The sequence below is a fragment of the Trichosurus vulpecula genome, chromosome 2, assembly GCF_011100635.1.
Source record: "Trichosurus vulpecula isolate mTriVul1 chromosome 2, mTriVul1.pri, whole genome shotgun sequence".
Taxonomy (NCBI): Eukaryota; Metazoa; Chordata; class Mammalia; order Diprotodontia; family Phalangeridae; genus Trichosurus; species Trichosurus vulpecula.
The window spans coordinates 414,459,725-414,478,652 of NC_050574.1; the positions used below are offsets into that span (position 1 = coordinate 414,459,725).

Here is an 18,928-nt window from a genome sequence, read left to right on the forward strand (position 1 = left end):
TTTATAATTGTTATAAAGTTGGATCGTTGAAACTTGTTCACAGAAACATTTTTTTGACCGCATTAAGGCTTTATGTCCTCACATTTATATTCAAAATTCACACACAAATGAAAATGGAAAAAACTTGCCAATACCTGATTTTGTCCCCTATTTTTCCATTCGCAATCATATACTTAGGTACCTTTTGACCCCATGGGGAAAAAATATCTAATGTTCAGAACTACGAATAACAGGAAGAAGAGATTTTTTTCTGTTTTGAGAATGCAGAGTGTTTCCCATCATAGTGGAGTTTAGGCACGTTCTCCACATATGCAGCGTGCTAGCTGGATATCCTTTGGCATGATTGTGACACGTTTGGCGTGGATAGCACATTGGTTGGTGTCCTCAAAGAGGCCAACCAGATAGGCTTCACTTGCCTCCTGCAAAGCACCAATTGGGGCACTCTGGAAGCACAGATCTGTTCTGAAGTCCTGAGCAATTTCACGCACCAGATGCTGGAAGAGAAGTTTACGAATCAGAAGTTTGGTGGACTTCTGGTAACGTCTGATTTCACGGAGAGCCACAGTACCCAGCCTATAGCAAGGAGGTTTCTTACCCCTCCGGTAGGGGGCGCACTCTTGCGAGAGGCTTTTGTAGCGAGCTGCTTCCTGGGGGCTTTACCACTGGTGGATTTATAGGCAGTTTGCTTGGTACGAGCTATATTCCTGAAAACTTCTCCTTATACACCCCCCTTCTCTTTCGGCTTGGGCTTGGAGAGTGAGAGGCGGCCCTAACGCTAGAGCGCTAATGCCGGCGACGGCAGCGGCGGCGGCTGTGAACACAATTGAAAGATCAGGGGGACAAATTTCAATATTTTTTAATAAAAGAATGTATTTTAACAGGATTCCAGTCTCAATGGCATGTATACATTTATGTAGTAGAAACAGCACTGAAATTGTAGTTAGAGAATATAGTTTCAAATACTGTTCCTGCTACTTATTACTTACTAAGTGCCTTGGACAAATCACCTAGTACCTGTTTGAGCCATGGCTTCCTCATCTGCAAAACGAGGCTGTCATATACTGTCCCACTAAGAAACTTTTCATGTGCTTTAGTTGGTGATAAAAAGGAGACAGTGACCACCAAACCTGAAGTCAGGACAGACCTGAGTTCAAATGTGACCTCAGGGACTTAGTGGCTGGGTAACCTTGATCAAGTCACTTAACACCCCATCTCAGTTTCTTCCTCTATAAAATGGGGATAATAATTTCACCTACCCTCAAGAGGTAGTATAAGGAAAAAATCAGATAATATTTGTAAATCCCAAAAGGCAAGCTGTATTTATTATTATTACTTTTATATAAAGAAAAATAAATCAATTGTCAAAGGATATAAGATATTGCTGTTATTACAGATAAATATTTTTATTCCCAAAAGGAGAAGGAAAAGAACATTGTTTTTAGTAAAAACTGATTATAAATTCATATATAAAACTCCTTTCAGATAGAATTAAGTAGCTTAGAACAGAAAATTAACCATAATATAAATATAAAGACTCAAGTGACCTTCTGAACAATGTAGAGTGATATCTCACTCCAATGTGAACAGTTTGGTGTTTTAAAGAGGCAGAGAAAGAACTTTTATTTATTAACAGAAAGGTATGCAAATAAACAATTTTGAAGACACAGAAATGAAATGTTGACTACCTAAAAACATTCAATTACAAGGGGATTATGGTACCTCAGTTCATTTGCATATAACTGTTTCATAGCTAAAGAGGGGAAAGTTAAAAAAGAGAGAAAAATTATATAAATATTTTGAGATTGAAATATTGATTTCATAAGGGAAATTTGGGGATTGTTACTTTTTAATTGAAAGATAAGTCACTACTGGTCCAACCATTCTGGAGAACAATCTGGAGCTATGCCCAAAGGGCAATCAAACTGTGCATACCCTTTGACCCAACAATACCAGTACTAGACCTGTATCCCACAGAGATCAAAGGAAAAGGGAAAGGACCTATGTGTACAAAAACATGTATAGCAGCTCTTTTTGTGGTAGTAAAGAATTGGAATTGAAGGGATGATCATTAATTGGGGAATGGCTGAACAAATTGTGATGGAATACTATTGTGCTATAAAAATGATGAGCAGAATGGTTTCAGAAAAACCTGGGAAGACTTGCACAAAAAAGGAAGAGCAATATGGTACCAGGACAGCATTGTACGCAGTAACAGCAGCATTGTAATCATGATCAGCTGAAAGACTCAGCTACTCTAAACAATACCACAATCCAAGACAATTCCAAAGAACTCATGATGAAAAATGCTACCTCCCTCCAGAGAGAGAGCTGATTAAGTCTGAGTCCAGACTGAAGCACAATATTTTTTCACTTTCTTTTATTTTTCTTGCTTTTTTTTTTGCAATATGGCTAATATGGAAATATGTTTTGCATGATTTCACATGTATAATTGATATATTGCTTGCCTTCTCAATGGATGAGAGGGAGGGAGAGAATTCTGAACTCGAAAAAAATTTTTTAATAAATTTATTTTCTTATTTTTAGTTTACAGCATTCTGTTCCACAGGTTTTGGGGTTCCAAATTTTCTCTCCCTCCCTCTCCTCTCCCTTACCCCACAAGACAGCATGTATTCCAGTGTAGTTACTTTCACATTGAATTTATTTACATAATAGTCCAGTTGTAAAGAAGAATTATAACCAATGGAATGAATCATGAGAAAGGAGAAATGAAACCAAAAAGAAGGAAAAAAAAAGAGAGAGAGCAAACAGTTTGCCTCAATCTGTATTCAGACTCCATAATTCTTTTTCTGGATGTGCATAGCTTTTTCCATCATGAGTCTTTTGGAGCTGTCTTCGAACCTTGCATTGATGAAAGGAGTCAAGTCTATCAAAGTCCTTACAGATATTGTGTGTCTGTAATAGTGTATATTGATGTCCTGGTTCTGCTCCCCTCACTCAGCATCGGTTCATATATGTCTTTCCAGGTTATAATGAAGTCTGTCTGCTCCACTTTTCTTTTAGCACAACAGTATTCCATTACATTCATATACCACAATTTGTTTAGCCATTCCCCAATTGATGGGCATCCCCTTGATTTCCAGTTCTTTGCCACCACAAAAAGAGCTGCTATAAATATTTTTGCACATAGGGTCCTTTTCCCACTAATCTGATATCTTTGGGATATAGCCCTAGAAGTGGTATTGCTGGGTCAAAGGGTATGCACATTTTTATAGCCCTTTGGGCATATGAACTCAAAAATTTTTTTAAATGTTAAAAATAAGTAAATAAATTTATCTTTAAAAATTAAAAAGAAAGGAAAATGAGTCACTGACAGTCAGGAAGCTGACATGTTATTGAAACGAAAAGAACCTCAGAGAGGAATCTGCCATAGGAATAACTCTGGAAGCTAAAAGTAGTCAGGCAACTGAAGGCTTCTGCTAAATGATTTCTGATTGTTGGGAAAAGTGATTCCATTGACCTAGAGCTCATTTACAGCTGTTACCCCTCAGTGCCACCTAGAGTTGGATAAAGGGGAAGCTGCCTCTTGCTCTCTGCTGCCTCCTCTGGTCTGAGAAGGAAAAGCAAGCAGGGGACTCAGGGAAAGCCTTTGCAAGATACTTTGTATCATAATGAGCTAGGTTTGTCAGCCTTGCTTGAAGAGTCATCCTGGGCTGTTCTAATTGGGCAATGCAACATCTCAGTGAGTCAATAACAGATTGCTCTGGTCTGTATAGCCCAAATATAGCCAGTTCGATAAGGACAGTAGCAATTCTCTGGCTTAAAGAAAACAACTATCCATTTTAAATAATAACACTTTCTAAATGCCCTTTTATAGGTGACTATAAAGAACTTGTAAGTGCTTACATTTGAGTAGAGAATTTGCCCAGTTGTGGTGCATGTGCTATAAATGGACCAATGCCATTAAAGTCTGAAGTCCAGAGTTGTAAGTTACCCCCAAAACGTTGGTTTTCCTACTTGTGTGCTCCATGGTCTTTATAAGTGTCTGCTCATTCTCCCCTGAGTGGTTAGATCACGAGCAATTAGTGGAAGAGCATTACGTAGGAGGTTTGTGTGTGGATTATGAGATATGTTATTATTTATGCATCCATTCTAGTATTTGCATATGTGTTGTCATAATGATTTATTTTGTTTCATTGCTAAGTAAATGGTTATGCTCAAGATTTTGAAGTGTCAATATTATAAGTGGCTAGTCGTGTTAGTAGAAATGCATTGGCAATGCCTCGAGATCTAGAGTGGTAGAAAGAGAGAGTGGATTTTTCCCTCTAGGACCTTGATACAATTTGAGTATAACTGCATGGTGGTGGTGAAGGATCCCACCCAGAGAATATGTAAACACATTTAGGTGAAAAGTGCGAAGCTCCTACAAAGAATGGATAGTTATCACCACATGTCTACAATCTACCTTGTCAAAGGAACTGTAGCATATGGTCTCTAAGGTTCTCTCTGGGGCAGCTAGGTGGTGCAGTGGATAGAACGCGAGACCTAGAGTGAGGAAGACTCATCTTCCTGAGTTCAAATTTGGCCTCATACACTTACTAGCTATATAACTCTGGGCAAGTCACTTAACCTGTTTGCCTCAGTTTCCTCATCTGTCAAAAGAGCTGGAAAAGGAAATGGCAAACCATTCCGGGATCTTTGCCAAGAAAATCCCAACTGGGGTCTCAAGAATCAGAAATGACTGACAACAACAACAACAAGGTTCCTTCTGGTGGTAAATCTCTGATCTTGTGATCCTAAGTCATAGTGAATATTCATAAACTCCAGTGGACAATAACCCCATATTTTGTATGATTTTCAAGTATAGGGGACCCAGTGTTCAAACCTTGCCCAGGCCACACAAATGTCTGGTCTAGCTCTATATTTCATTTTATGCTGGATAAATAATGTCTTATAAGCCATACCATTGTAACACTCTGGGAGAGCATGATGCTTAAGGGGATTTGTAAAGTGAAAAACTGCTTTGTAAATGCAATAACTACCCTGTAATTTATCAGCTTTGTAAATTCAGATTTCAAAGCAGCAGGGTCATTTTTACTTTGCTTAAAAGGGCTGGACTAGCCCTATATCTTAAGTATAGCAGCTGGGGTAACCCATCAAAGAGACTGCAGACATGCAGTATGTGACAACAGCATTATCACCAGACCTAAAGAATCCAACACAAATCTAGATGAAAGATTTAAAGAACTCTCCAGGCCATAAATAACTTCCTTTAAAGGCTGTCAGTTGTCTTCCAGGCTGAGACTTAGACTTGTATACTCTCACACTACAAATCAGCAGGCTGTTTGGATCCTGACAAAACTAATGTTTTAGAATCCAGTTTCCTGTGGATTTGGTTCCCATTAAAGATCCCACCAAGCACTTTCACATGATCATCTGCTTTACTCAATTATTAACATCAGGAATGACTGATGGGAAATGGATGAGGATCACAACTTATTCTGACATTCTCTTCATGTTTTAGGGTCCTGCATGCTGTTCACTTCTGGGCTTGTTTTTGCCTTTTTCAATTTCTTTGTATCCTGAAAATTTGTGAACCACAGCAATTTGGCACAGCCTATTAAAAGCCATTTTGGCTAATGATTAGAAGAGAAGCAAGCATCATCTCAGGACCAAATAGATAGTTGTGGAGGGGAAACACTAGAGAATGGGAGATGTTAGATGCCAGATATGCATGGAGGTCAGCACCTGTGGATCAAGCACGGTGTCAAACATTCTACCTTCTCTTTAAGAAGGCCGAGGGAGATTTCAGGATTTGTTGCAAAATGATTAATCTTTTTCTCACTATTAAATACCTGTCAACCCCTTTTCTTTAACTAAATCTGGTTCATCTTATGAGTCTATTCAATGATATATTTGCCTAAGTACATTGGGTACTATACCTGAATAAAATAACAAATGAGGAACTTAGCCTTAAATGTGAAAAGTCTGGACCAAATTATTTCAAAGGGTCTTGTTACCTATATCATTTAGTGATTCTATAATTTTTCTCAATTTTATATTTATATTTAATTTATATATATATATATTTAATTCAAATGATCTCAGCTTTTTCATTTGTAAAACAAGAAAATTGGACTAGATGGTCCCTCAGCTATGAGTTTATGATATAGAATTATGTAACAATTTCTTCTATCAAAGGAATGAATGAATGAATTGATGAATGAATAAATGAACGAAAAGCATTTTTAAGTGCTTAGTACATAGCACCATAATAAGTTTTGGGTAGATAAATGTAAAAGTAAAACAGTCACTGCCTTCAACGAGCTTGTCTTCTAATAGAAGACAACGCTATAAGGAATGGTTTGAGATTAGGTAATCACCATTAAAACCACTTGCTCCCCACTTGCAAACTGGAATACATCTCTGGTCCTTTCACAGCTCTCGTAAGTCAGCTTCTGCATGTTTTTGATGGGGCACATGCCTTCATGCTACTTTTGCCCTCCCCGTCCCAAGCCTCCATGCTCAGGACCTTGCCCCCCTTTTCATATTCATTTATATATTGTCTTTCCCCATTAGAATATAAACTAGCTTGTATTTGTGTCCTTAACACAGACTTGACATACAGCAAGCACTTAATAAGTGCTCTATATATGCTTCATCTTCTGGGATTAAGAGGACTTAGTTTCTCAGTCATAATACCATCAAGTCATTTAGGACAGGAAGTCAAAGTAATTAACCACTACTGATGACAGTTTATTACATCCTTTCCCTGATATATGTCACATTTTTGGAAGCTGCCATCAGGTCCCAGCTTTTAAGAACATATTTTCCTATGTCATTTGTGTCCAGATGCCTCGTTTTCTCACCCATATTCATGTGCTGTCATTTATGTAGGAAACTGGCCCTGGGCATGCATGTGTACTTTTAAACTGTGCTCCCTTTGCCAGGTGGTTTCTCCCACCTCTGCTAATTAGTCCCATTCCTTCTTTGAGGCATGCATGAACTATGGGTTAAGCCAAATGAAAACAATGGGCTAAGTGATGTCAGTCTGTGAAACTGTTTATTACTTTCCATATTATATCATGTGGTGGTAAGGATTACCCTGCACTTAGAGGTAATCCGCTCAGATACTCATTAAACTCAATCAAGACACATCAAGGCTTGTACTTGTGTAATTAACCTTCTGAGCTCCAGTGTGCAGGAAGAGCATCCTTTTCCTGAAGTGGTGCCCTGGGAATGCCAAACTAACACCTTAATTTAGTGATTTCTTTCAGGGTAGGGGGTAGCTTGGAAGGGATGGTTACTAGCATTTCTATGACTCTAAAATGAAGAATAAATTAGAATGTAATAAATCATCATTCTATCACAAGTATCCCTATCTAAGGCATATGCTGAGCTTCAGCATCAGAAAAGTAAATATTTTACATAAATTAATTTTCCATTATTTTAAAGCATCCTAACAAAGAGTTGGGGAGAAGGTCAAGAGAGGGCCCCTTCTCATATTTTCTGGTAGTTCCAAGGCTTTCAATATGACAAGTTTACACATTAGTGGTTACTGAAGTACAAGAAACAGTGGCGCCAGATGTTGGCATGGACTAATGTAATCAGTTACTGTATACCAGCTTACAGATGATTTTGCCTTTTCTCTATCAGGAGTCCATAAGGAGAGATCAGAAGGGTCCCTTGCTGTCAATCACAAGGCAGAAGAGAGATGTTAAAGCTGACTAGGAACTGTCCACCATACAACTTTGGTTGAGAGTTTATAGCTCATCCTTCTACCAGAAAGCATCCAAAAAAACACAGGAAGTGTTAGTTCATTGTTACTTCTGTATGTATTGGGGAGGGAGGGGCAACAGGAGAGGGCAGACCCCAAACATAAAAATCATCCATTTCCCTGTGAATTCCCCAAAGGTTAAAAGCTCCAATCTTTACCATATGCAAAGTATAATGTTCTTAAAGATTAAGTACTGCCCTTGGGATAAGAAAAGGGGGAAAGGCCAAGCCTTGAAAATAAAATCTTCTTTTCTCCTTCCTGGGAAGGAAGAAATAGAACACTCTTTAGGTCACTCCATAATCTAAGACTTTTTTTGATCCCTGAGAGTAAGAAAAATTTTTCATCAGAATGATAAAAGTGAGTCAGAACATCTTTTTATTATTCCTCTCTCCCAGGGCAGGCACCACAACTTTAGCTAAGAAATTACACACACACACACACACACACACACACACACACACACACACACCTAAAACAAAACCACAAAAGTTCTCCCCTCATAAAAAAAATGGAGGGGAGGGTGTCAAAGAGCATATGCCTTAAAAAGCCCAAACCTGGGGTTGAGTTATACATTCTTCACATTTGTAGCATTCCAGACACAGTCAGGAGGAGCCCAATAATGACAGAGAAAAGAAAACTGACCGTAGGCAATATAAACAGCAATTATCAAAACCACTGCCAAGTTTATATCCCATGAAGACACATTTCCTTACTGTCATTAAGTGGCAGTAATGATAAGGGAGTACATGCCAATTCAGAAAGGAACATGAGTAACTTCGTTCCCAAAGCTGTTATCACTGGTAGAATGGACGGTGAGGCTAGAGATTCTAAGGGCTTGAGGTCATAGGCCAGTTGAGAGAAACCAGGTTCACCAGCTTCTAATTGCACTTGCTTATTTAAACTTTCTCAGACACATTAGGGTCCATTTTTAAAAAATCAAAATAATTCAGCATAGTATGTAAAAATGGAAGGCAGCATGGTGTAGGGCATGAGGAATTTAGAAGGAGTTTCTATAAAAATTTGGATTGAACTGCACACTGTTCCCTCTTGACTTACAGTTTCTGTGATGATGAAGGTAGGTCATAGAGTCAGAAGGCCTGACTATGGTCTATGAATAGATAAGTCACTTAAACTTCTCAGTGCCTTCAGGTAACTTTCAAGTCAGTCAGTCAATGAGAATTTTTAAAGCCCTTACTGTGTACCCAATTTCTAGCAATCCCTCTTAAGTCTAGTGTCTTGCCCCTTTTGATTACCACCATTTATCCTTGCTTGAACAGAGTTTTTTGCATGTTGTCTCCCCCATTAGATTTTGAGCTACTCAAGGGCAGGGATTATCTTTTTTCATTTCTTCATATCTCCTCTGCTTAGTACAGTGCCTGGCACACAGTAGGCTCTTAATAAATGTTTATTGACTGATTTCTGGGGAGATAAAGAAAGGCAAAAACATGGTCACTGCCCTTAATGGGCTTATATTCTAAGGGTGAAAATACTAAAACTTAATGGAGTTTTAAGATTACAAGCGTATTGGCAATCAAAATGGGCTCTTAGCACTTAATTCAACCAAGTGCCCTTGAAGAGTTTGGCCTTTTTTTCCTTGATTAAACCAGGAGTCCTTGATGACCTCCTTGCCTCGAGGGAAAGCCTAGTTTACATGGGTTTGAGTGACATGTTTGTGACATCAGAGGCTTTTAGACCATGTGGGTTTAAGTCACATTTTTGTGACGACTTGACCCTGAAAAAGATATAAAACCAGAGGTTGGCTCTCTCTTTTTCCGGAGCTCTGACCCACAGCAGGAGTGCCACGTGACTCTGGGCCAGCCACTGTTATGAGCTCCCTGGCTGAACTCAGATGTTGGTAACTATGAATTGTATTTGGTCTCTCTGTTGATGTTTGTAATTTGTTTGTATTTGCTCTGAAGTTCAGGGTGCTGGCTTTTCCCCCTGAATTAAGTGAATGGTATTTGTATGCTGGATTAAAGTAAACTTGTTAACCCCTTAATGTTGCTTTCCTTAATAAAGCAGATCAAAAGAACTTGGGCTTGCAGCGTTCTGTGAGCTGGTTGTTGTTGGTTTTATACCCCCACAGCAACTGCTAGCCAGATTGTTGAAACAACAAGTTACAGACAAGTTGCTGATTTATATAGGTGGAGTTGAAAGAACTCCAGGAATTCCCTACAAATTTCATACCCACTCCTATCCTCAAAAAAAGGAAGGAAAGAAGGAAGGAAGGAAGAAAAAAAGAAAGGAAGGAAAGAAGAAAGAAAAAGAAATCATATGACCAGGTATGGATGTGTAATTTAGACAATGGTATCTCTTATTCATTAACATTGACTTTGGTTAAATCATTAAATTCCTCATTAACTCAGTGATTTCCTTTAGTTAAATAATAACAGTGACTTGCTATTTATTATAATGTTTTTGAGATGAGTGAATGAAATGAACTGAGCAGCCAAATGTTGGTCATAATACAACTAATAAATTATTCCGTGCTTATTTTGTTCTTTTTATCCAAAGAAACCTGGAACAGTTTAGAAACATTCTATCTTCCAAGCCCTTTTACCTCAATCCATCACGAGTTTCCATGGTAAGTCTTACATATTGGCAAGCAATATGTTGATGCGAGACTCACCACTCAAGCACTTCTAAACAATAGTACCGCTTTAGCTGTGTTTGTGTGTGTGTTTGTACAGGAGGAGAAAGAAGAAAAAAGGCATGCCAATGGCAAGTCCATGTGGCTTAACTCTGAGAAGTGGGAAAAGAGGTTGAGGATAAGAGGGAGACCATATAAGGACGTGGCACTGAAGGCTCTCCTCTGAGTAAATGTTAGTCAAAATGCCTGGTCCCAAAGAAAAAGAAAGAAGTTTCAGGGACGGTGATACTATATGCAATGTCTTATCCCTCGGGCTAATGCATGCTATTCCCTGTTGTATCTCCTGCATGCCCTTTATCAGGAGACATCCTCCCCTACACAGAACCTGTCATGCAGGCTTAGGCAGGTGGGTCTTATGTCACCCCATAAAGACAAGCCAATTGGAACTCTGTTAGCTCATGACAAGGAGTAAGTTCCAAGATAATAGGCGATCTACCAAGAATGCAGCACACTCACTCTCCCACTTGAAGCCCAGGGATGGTTTTTTAGCAAAGTAACCTTAGCTAATCATAACTACTGGGAGGATAAAGTCAATCTCAGTGAGGTCACTAGGAACTAAAATGGGATTTTACAGATCAAAGGGCAATATTTAAAAAGGATCAGAAAACATGGTATCAAATGACTCATTTGGCATCTTTCTGTTATTTCTCGTTCTCAGGGATAATATCTGGGGATGGGGTTTATCTGTCTGGTTGTCATGAGACCTTATTTGGATTCAATTGTTATCTTCATATTACAAAAGAACATTAGTTTAGGGTCAGTGAACAACAAGCGTGGATCTAAATTAATAACCTACAAGCCACTGTGGTGACAGACTTGTAAAAAGCAGTGCAGGAAATTGCACTGAGCAATCAGGATAAAGATGGCTGGACTGAATTGCTCTATACCACGACTACCATCTTTGATACTAAAACTTCCTTTTAAAGTGGGCTTTCCCTCCCCTCTCTCACTCTTGCCAGATAAATACACTTCCAGCTGTACTTGGGAGAAGCAATGGTGTCAAACAATGACTATTTAGGAAATGTGCACCTGTCATAAACTCAGGCCTCACTCAGGGGATGTATTGTATTCCATTCCTGGCTTTCCAAGAAAAGGTGTAATGAAAAAAAGTGAATTAAGTATCAACTACCAGATGTTTTCCAGCATCTCTATTAGATTTTTTAAAAATGAAACAATTGCTACATTGTACAGATGTGCAACTCACATAAACATAAGTATTCACTTTGTGGGGGAAGGCTCATTTAAAAGTGTCTTGAGAACCATTGATCTTGTGTTGGCTGTACTTCCTGAGAGCAAAGAGAAATCTCTTAGATTTGAAATGAAGCCTACATTTATAAAAACACCAAGAAGAGACATACGTGTTTCCCAAAGATCCACTCTTTTGGGTATGCAATTTTAGTCTGACTATGCCTTGTTACTTCAATTATAATTATATTTAATTTCCCAATGCTGAACACACATGCATGCTTCCTGCCTCTGAAAGCTTCCTGGTGACAGGGAAAAAAAACCCTCCCCATGATTCATATGCTGTATGTGAGAAAAATGTGTTCCAGTGAGATTTACAGGGGAGGCAGAAGAGACCACATCTTCCCACCATTCAGTCTGGGGGAAATCACAGCTCCATCTGCTCACTTAACAACACATTAATGGAGGCTATGTTCAAAATGTTTATGTTGCTATTTGAACTCAAGGTTAGGCCAGAGCACTGGGCATTCAGCCCAATGCCCGACTATCCTAACTCATCAGCTGTGTGGGTGGCCCAAAAGCTAGGATGTGGGTTGGGGAGGGAGAGAAAATGACATCCAGTCCCTGAGCTCTGGCTCTGACTACACTGATAACTCCACCAAATGGAGGTGGTGTTGGCTTCAACTTCTGTTCTTAGTGTCTGAATGGATGAAACGGGCATCCCAAAGAACAACACCAAATGAGATTGAGCCGCCAAGCCTTTTAGATATAAAGGGAAGGAAGGGAGGTGGCAAAGAACAACAGGTACAACCAAACACTAAGTCACTGGAAACTTCCATAGCAGCTTGTAGCCTGCATTAAAATGAGCCATCTGAGATCTCTGTGTAGTCCCTAACTAGAAATAGATAAACTTTTCCTGTGCCAGGCCATGAGATCTTGATGAGGGGAATCACAACATGGGTAGTGTTAGTAATGTGAGTGAGCAACTCGGATCTTGGAGGGTGGCAGTAAGAGTGCTCCCCTCACAGAACATAAACATCCTGAGGGTAGCAACTGTCTCACTATTGTCTGTTTCTCCTTTGCCTAGCACGGTGCCTGGCATATAGAAGGTACTTAACAAATACTTACTGTTTGAATCATAGCGTGCTGTACATGACCTACAGTCAGAAAGACAGGGTTTCTATTCTGTCTCTGGCACTTGCTCTGTCACAATGGCTAAACCACCTGACCTCCTGAGCCTTGGTGGCCTCATATGTAAAGTAGCTATAATAATATCTGTGGTATTTACCCCAGGTCTGTTGTAAAACAAATTAAGTCATGTTTTTAAAACACTTTGAAAACTTTAAAGTGCTACATAAATGTTGGTTATCATTACTTCTGTTGCTATTAGAATAGTCGCATGTGAGATAACTTACCTCCAGATCCCAGATCCTCTGGTTTCTTTGGGAGCTGCTTTTCTCTTCACTCTCTGCTCATGATTCAGACTATGCCAGCTAAGGTGCCAGTATAGATTTAGAGCTAGAAGGAATTAGCAAGAAGAGACTACTGAGGCCAACTCCCTCATCCTTCAGATGAGAAATCTGTGCCTCAGAAATGTTAAGTGACTTCTCTGCAGCCTGGGACATTGTTAATCATCCTCTGTCTCCCTGATTCTCTCTCGCCTCTAGGTTTCTAACAAACTACTTTATTCTGCTTCTCTTGCCTTTCTGACCGCTCCTTTGTTGGATCTTCATCGATGTCATGACCCTTTTACATGGGTATCTCACAGGTTTCTGTCCAGGGCTTTTATCTCTTCTCCCTCCACATTATTTTGCTTGGTGATCTAATCAGCTCCCATAGATTCAATTATCCTCTCTATGCTGCTGATTCTTTTTTTATATTAATTTATTTATTTTTAGTTTTCAATACTCACTTCCATAATTTTTAAATTTTCTCCCCCTCCCTCCCCAAGAGGCCATGCAATCTGATATGGGCTCTACACATTCCTATTAAACACATTTTCACATTAGTCATGTTGCATAGAAGAATTATAACAAATGGGAGAAACTGTGAGAAAGAAAAAGAATACAAAACAAAACAAGAAAGAAAATAGTCTGCTTCACTCTGTATTCCGATTCCATATTTCTTTCTTTGGATGTGGATGGCATTTTCTATCATGAGTCCTTCGGAATTGTTTTAGGTCCTTGCATTGCTGAAAAGGGCTATCAAAATAAGTCTGTCGGGGAAGGGGGAGGAGAGGGAGGGAGTGGAACTGAATGTTGTAAACTAAAAATAAAAAATAAATTTATTTTTAAAAAAGTCTATCAAAATCAGTCATTGCACACTATGACTGCTACTGTGTACAATGTTCTCCTGGGTCTCCTCACTTCACTCTATGCTAATCTGTTTATCCAGTCCTAACCTTTCTGCTGATCTCCAGTCTCACCTCTCCAGATGTCTGTCATACATCTTGAATTGGATGTCCCTTAGAAATTTTTTTTAATCTTTTTGAGGGGGAAAGGCAAGGCAATTGGGGTTAAGTGACTTGCCTAAGGTCACACAGCTAGTAAGTGTCAAGTGTCTGAGGTCAAATTTGAACTCAGGTCCTCCTGACTCCAGGGCTGGTGCTCTATTCACTGCACCACCTAGCTGCCCCTCCCATAGAAATCTTAAACTAGACATGACAAAAACTTAATTCATTCTCTTCCCCCAATACCCTATTCTCTTCAAAACTCCTCTATCTGTCGAAAGCACCATTTTCTTTCCAGGCACCCAGGCTCACAACCTAGGCATCATCCTTGACTCCTCACTATATCTAATATGTTGTCAAGGCCAAATCTCTCACACCTTCCCCCTTCTCCTCTCTAATGCTGCCAGAATCCTGGTGCAGGCCCTCATTTGCTAACTCCTAGAATATTACGATAGCCTGTTAATGAGTCTGCCGGCCCCAAGTCTTTCTCCACTCCAGACCATCCTCCATTCAGCTGCCAAAGTGATTTTCCCGAAGCACTGATCTAACTCCTACTCGCGAGCGCGCACACAATTCCAGTGACTTACCATCACCCTAAGATCAAATTTAACGTTATCTGTTTGGCACTTAAAGCCCTTCTTAGCTTAGTTCTCCCCAACTCCCTCACTTTTCAAGTCTTCTTACACATTACTCTGATCCAATGACACTAGCCTCCTGGCTCTTCCTCAAACAAGATACTCCATCTCTCTGCTTCAGCCATTTTCTCCTGCTGTCTCCCATGCCTGGAATGCTCTCCTTTCACATCTCTAACTGCTGGCTTCCTTCAAACCCCAGTTAAAATCTCATCTTCTACTGAAAGCCTTTTCCAACCCCTCTTAATTCTTGAGCCTTCTCTCGGTTGATTTCTCTCTATTTATCTTGTAGTTAGCTTGTTTATTCACAGCAGTTTGCTTGTTGTCTCCTGTCTCCTTTTTAGATTGTGAGCCTCCCAAGGGCAGAGTTTCTTTTGCCTTTCTTTGTAATCCCAGTATTTGGCACAGTACCTGGCACATAGTAGATACTCAATAAATGCTTACTGACTGACATGAATGAATGAATAAAAAAATATTAAATACTATATGCAAAGCATCGTGATAAGTTTGTGGAATCGACATTAAAAGTAAGAAAATGCCCATTCTCAAAGAATTCACATTCTATTGAGGAGACAACACATAGAGGAGATCTCAGGGTAGTCATCTGGAAAGGTTCCATGGTCTTTAGGGCAAAGTGGCAAAGCAGATGGTAAAGCATTTTCTTCAATGTCATTTTCCCTGATAAAATTCATGATGTCGAGCTATTTGACCGTGAAAAAAGCCTGAGGGGCAAGAACTTTCTTCTCCTTTCTTTCTTTCTTTTCTTTTCTTATTATTCTGTGTGACTTGCCTAAGGACACAAAGTAAGCAAAGCTGGCATTTGAACTCAGGTCCTCTGATCACAAATCCAGGGCTCTACCACACTTTGTTTTCAAAATCCTCCATGCTGCTGGAGAAATTGCCTGAAGACCTGGGATTATTCTCAATCCTTTTGGCACCATACAGAAGTGAAGATCCATCGGAACCTCCTCGATCAATATTCACATCCGCTGCTGCATAAAGCAAGGCTCAATGCCAAATTCTGGGTTTTTCCCACTGATTAGCTCTTGATCCCACTCATACATATATCACATCCCTAAATGTGTCCCCCACCCCCACCCCAATGTACCCAGAACATAAACATTCCCTGAAATATGCCCGCAGGTCACATTTTGTATATACCTGTCTGCATAGACATGTGCATTGAGTCACAACTTGTACTGGCAGGCACATCTACTTACAGATCACACCAAGCACATGTGCACTGCATGCTTTCCTCATGCTCACTGAAACCCACCACTGAAATTCCACTTAACCAGGCCTGCTTCTGTCATAATAACCAACATCAAGGAAAGGTCCCAGTGTTTCCCTCACAGTACACTGGGGGGTACAGATATCACTAAGGCCCCTGGCAGCCATGAGATTATCTCAGCTTGGCTTGTAGCTAAAGATTGCTCAATTTTAATCTTTATACTTTGTGTCAGTCCTTCCAAAGGAACAGAGTAGCCCCTGAATGCACCTTTGGTAAATCTTAGCCATAGCATCCAAATTATCCCAGGGATTTGGCAACAAGTCCCATACAATCATAGTATGTCACAGCAGGAAGAGACCACAAACTGCCCCTTCCCCCCTTCCTGGAATACACCCTTTCTTACCTCTACCTCTTAGAATGCCTTTGTTCAGTCATGTCTGACTCTTCATGACCCCATACTGGAGTGATTTGCCATTTCCTTCTCCAATTCATTTTACATTAATATTTTCTACTTACATTTACAACTGAGGCAAATAGGGTTAAGTGACTTGTCCAGGGTCACACAGCTAGTAAGTGTCTGAGGCCAGATTTGAACTCAAGAAGATCAGTCTTCCTGACTCCAGGCCAAGTATTCTATATACTGTGTCACCTTGCTGCCTCTTGCTTCTTTTTTGGAGCAAGGGGGCAACTGGGGTTAAGTGACTTGCCCAGGGTCACGTTTGAACTCAGGTCCTTCTGATGCTAGGGCTGGTGCTCTATCCACTGCACCATGTAGCTGCCTCTATCTCTTGCTTCTTTCGAAGCCCAGTTCAAGTGCCACCTCCTACTTGAGGCTCTTTTCTGAGATCCCCAGCTACTACAAATTCCCTTCTCCTGGTCATTCAATCATTCAGTCCTGTCCAACTCTTCATGACCCCATGGACTACAGCATGCCAGGCCCTTCTGTCTTCCATTCTCTCTCAGAGTCTGTTCAAGCTCATGTTTGTTGCTTCCATGACACTATTTATCCATCTCATCGTCTGCTGTCCACTTTTCCTTTTGCCTTTAATCTTTCCCAACATCAAGGTCTTTTCCAATGAGTCCCATCTTCTCATTATGTGGCCAAAGTATTTAAGTTTCAGCTTTAGTATTTGACCTTCCAGCGAATAGCCTGGATTAATTTCTTCAAGTTTCCCTTTCTCCCCTAAATTATACTGCATTTACTTTGAATATATTTGCCTATATTCATACATGTTGTTTCTTCTGATAGAGTGTAAACTCTTTCAGGGCTGTTGCCATTCTGTTTTTGTATCACCAAAATACAAAATATGAAATCCTTCCCTGATGCTGGTTTTTACGATCGAAGTGGGCCAGGTTAAATGGAATTTAAGGGGTAAGTTTTAGTGAATGTGTGTAGAGCAAATAGTTCATGTTTGCTTTATAATTTTAGTCTTTTATATTTTAGCTTCGTATCCCCAGTAATAAGCACAGTGCCTATCACCCAGGAAGTCCTTAATAAATGCTTGTTAAATGATTGATTGATCTAAGTTCCTCTTTATACTAATCAAGAAAGAGAGATCCAGAAAAAGCTAAATGACAAACAATTTAGTGGCATCAATTGGTCTAAACTCAGGACTTCTTACTCCTAGCTCACTTCTTTTTTTTTACCCTTGCTAGTGCTCCCCTCCCTTCCCTTCTTCACTGCCTCTACATTCCAGCTTTGTTGACTAAGAATATCTCAATTCAATATTTTCCATACTCTACTTTCCCACACTTTTCTACTTTTCAGGTTATCAAAAAAAAGTGTTCCTTCTAAAAAGTTATGAGATGTTCAACTTGAAAACAAAGATGAAAAAAGATGTGAAGAAGAAAAGGTCAATCCTGACAGGTCAGGAAGTTGAAAGGTGAAAGAATGTGACATGGAAGAAAGGAAGGTGAAGATCCATTGAACATTCAGTATTTGACCTTCCAGTGAATAGCCTGAATAAATTTCTTCAAGTTTCCTTTTCTCCCTCAAGTTTTATTGCATTTACTTTGAATATATTTGCCTATATTAATACATGTTGTTTCTTCTGATAGAGTGTAAACTCTTCCAGGGCTGTTGCCATTTTGTTTTTCTATCACCAAAATACAAAATATAAAATCCTTCCCTGATGCTGGTTTTTATGATCGAAGTGGACCTAAGAAAGGATAGAGCTAGAAAATGATGAATCTGCTATTTGTCCTCCAAGGAAAGAAGATGTGCTGTCTCAAATGAGAAATTACCCAAGAAGGGAGAGGAGAAGAAGAGGTGAATAGTGACAGTTCATCCTGTTGAGGAACATGACAGAGATCTGATGTCCTCTTGAGATATGTATCGAAGACCTCCCAAAGACGAGACAGTAAAAGACCTCTCAAGATTTGCCGAACTTGATAACTACTACCTACTTCTTGTGATCCACATAGGTATAAATGGCACTTCCCGAGGAAACCTAGCCAAGATTGCTAACGTTTATTAAGTCTTTGTCAAGAAACTGAAGACTTTGGTGGCCCCGGGTAGTACTTTTAGCACTGTTCCTATTGAAGTTAAGGGCGTCAGAAGAGAAAGGTGGATTTAGGAAGTGAACAGCCTGTTAAGAAGCTGTTGTAGATTATTTTTAACAATAATATATGTAATATAATATATTCTATTTTTATCACACATAAAATATAGAAATATTATTAAGCAATGCTTAATAAATGCTTGGTGATTGAACTCTAGAGATAATACCAATGCAGATAAAATTATAGGTCATTGAAGGAATCTTCAGAGCATCTATGGCATCAGGCAAGTGGCAGCTTGGTATGGTAGATAGAATGTCAGGAAGATGTGGAGTCAAGACCTGCTTCTGATGTGTACTGCCTATGTGGCCTTGGGCATATCATTTAATCTACCAAGGCTCTGAGCAACTCTCTAACACATGTTACATAGAAAGTATCAAGCTTATATTGGTAGAAAGAATATCCTTACCCAGGAGTTCACCACACATGTGAAATTCCAAGTACACTTTCTATTCCTTCCCAGCACTTAACACAATGATCGACACAT

The 18,928-nt window shown here is 39.6% G+C and overlaps 1 pseudogene; it reads right to left on the reverse strand.

Moving 5' to 3' along the window:
- Positions 1 to 290: 290 nt before the first annotated feature.
- LOC118837280 lies at positions 291 to 6,440 on the reverse strand (annotated as a pseudogene).
- Positions 6,441 to 18,928: the final 12,488 nt, after the last annotated feature.